This window comes from Oryx dammah, unplaced genomic scaffold, assembly GCF_014754425.2.
Source record: "Oryx dammah isolate SB20612 unplaced genomic scaffold, SCBI_Odam_1.1 HiC_scaffold_30, whole genome shotgun sequence".
Classification (NCBI taxonomy): domain Eukaryota; kingdom Metazoa; phylum Chordata; class Mammalia; order Artiodactyla; family Bovidae; genus Oryx; species Oryx dammah.
The window spans coordinates 24,781-27,050 of NW_024070214.1; positions in this window are offsets into that span (position 1 = coordinate 24,781).

Sequence of the window (2,270 nt, forward strand, 5' to 3'; positions counted from 1 at the left end):
AAGGGACTCTCAAGAGTCTTCTCCAACACCACAGTTCAAAAGCATCAGTTCTTTGGTGCTCAGCCTTCTTTATGGTCCAACTCTCACATGCATACATGACTATTGGAAAAAACATAGCTTTGACTAGGCAGAATTTTGTTGGCAAAGGAATGTCTCTGCTTTTAAATATGCTGTCTAGGTTGGTCATAGCTTTTCTTCCAAGGAGCAAGTGTCTTTAAATTTCATGGCTGCAGTCACCATCTGCAGTGATTTTGGAGCCTAAGAAAATAAAGTCTATCTTTGCTTTCACTTTTCTCCTGTCTGTTTGCCATGAAGTGATGGGACTGGATGTCCTGATCTTTGTTTTTTCAATGTTGAGTTTTAATCCAGCTTTTTCACTTTCCTTTTTCACTTTCATCAAGAGTCTCTTTAGTTCCTCTTCACTTTCTGCCATAACGGTGGTGTCATTTGCATATCTGAGGTTATAGGTAGTTCTCCCGGCAATCTTGATTCCAGCTTGTGCTTCATCTAGCCCAGTATTTCACAAGATGTACTCCACATATAAATTAAGTAAGCAGGGTGATAATATACAGCTTTGATGTACTCCTTTCCCAATTTGGAACCAGTCTGTTGTTCCATGGCTGGTTCTGTTGCTTCTTAACCTGTATACAGGTTTTTTAGGAGGCAGGTAAGGTGATCTGGTATTCCCATCTCTTTAAGAATTTTCCACAGTTTGTTGTGATCCACACAGTCAAAAGCTTTCATGTAGTCAGTGAAGGACAAGTAGATGTTTTTCTGGAATTCCCTAACTTTTTCTGTGATACAGTGGATGTTGGCAATTTGATCACTAGTTCCTCTGCCTTTTCTAAACCCAACTTGTACACCTGGAAGTTCTTGGTACACTTACTGTTGAAGCCCAGCTTGAAGGATTCTGAGCATTACCTTGCTAGCATGTGAATGAGTGCAATTGTGTAGTAGCTTGAACATTCTTTGGCATTGCCCTTCTTTGGGACTGGAATGAAAACTGACATTTTCCAGTCCTGTGGCCCCTGCTGAGTTTTCCAATTTGCTGGCATATTGAGTGCAGCACTTTCACAGCATCATATTTTAGGATTTGAAATAACTCAGCTGGAATTCCATCACCTCTACTAACTTTGTTCGTAGTAATGTTTCTTAAGGCCTGCTTGACTTCACACTCCAGAATGTCTGGCTCTGAGTGAGTGATCACACCATCGTGGTTATCCAGGTCAATAAGATCATTTTCATATAGTTCTTCTGTGCATTATTGGCACTTCTTCTTAACATCTTCTGCTTCTGTTAGGTCCATACCATTTGTGTCCTTTATTGTGCCCATCTTTGCATGATATGTTCCCTTTGTATCTCTGATTTTCTTGTAGAAATCTCTAGTCTTTCTCATTCTATTATTTCCCTCTTTTTCTTTGCACTGGTCACTTAGGAAGTCTTTCTTATTCTCTCCTTGCTATTCTTTGGAACTCTGCATTCAGATGCGTATATCTTTCCTTTACTTCTTTGCCTCTTGCTTCTTTTTCTCTGCTATTTGTAAGGCCTCCTCAGACAACCATTTTGTCTTGTTACATTTATTTTTTCTTGGGGATAGTTTTGGTCACCTCCTCCTGTATAGTGTTATGAACCTCTGTCCGTAGTTCTTTAGGCACTCTATCAGATCTAATCCCTTGAATCTATTTTTCACTTCCACTGTATAATCATAAGGGATTTGATTTAGTTCATACCTGAATGGCCTAGTGGTTTTCCCTACTTTCTTCAATTTAGGTCTGAATTTTGCAGTAAGGTGTTCATGATGTGAGTCATAGTCAGCCTCCAGTCATGTTTTTGGTGACTCTATAGAGTTTCTCCATCTTTGGTTGTAAAGAATATAATCAATCTGATTTTTGTATTGACCTTCTGTTGATGTTGTGTGTAGAGTCGTCTCTTGTGTTGTTGGAAGAGGGTATAAGCTATGACCAATGTGTTCTCTAGGGAAAACTCTCTTAGTCTTTGCCCTCCTTCATTTTGTGCTGTAAGGCCAAAGTTGCCTATTATCCCAGGTATATCCTGACTTCCCACTTTTGCTTTCCAGTCCCCTATGATGTAAAGGACATCTTTTTTGTTTTATTTCTAGAATGTCTTATAGGTCTTCATAGAACCACTCAACTATATCTTCTTTGATGTTAGTGTTTGGGGCATAAACTTGGATTGCTGTGATATTGAATGGTTTGTCTCTGAAAAGAGCCAAAATCATTCTGTTATTTTTGAGACTGTACTCAGGTACT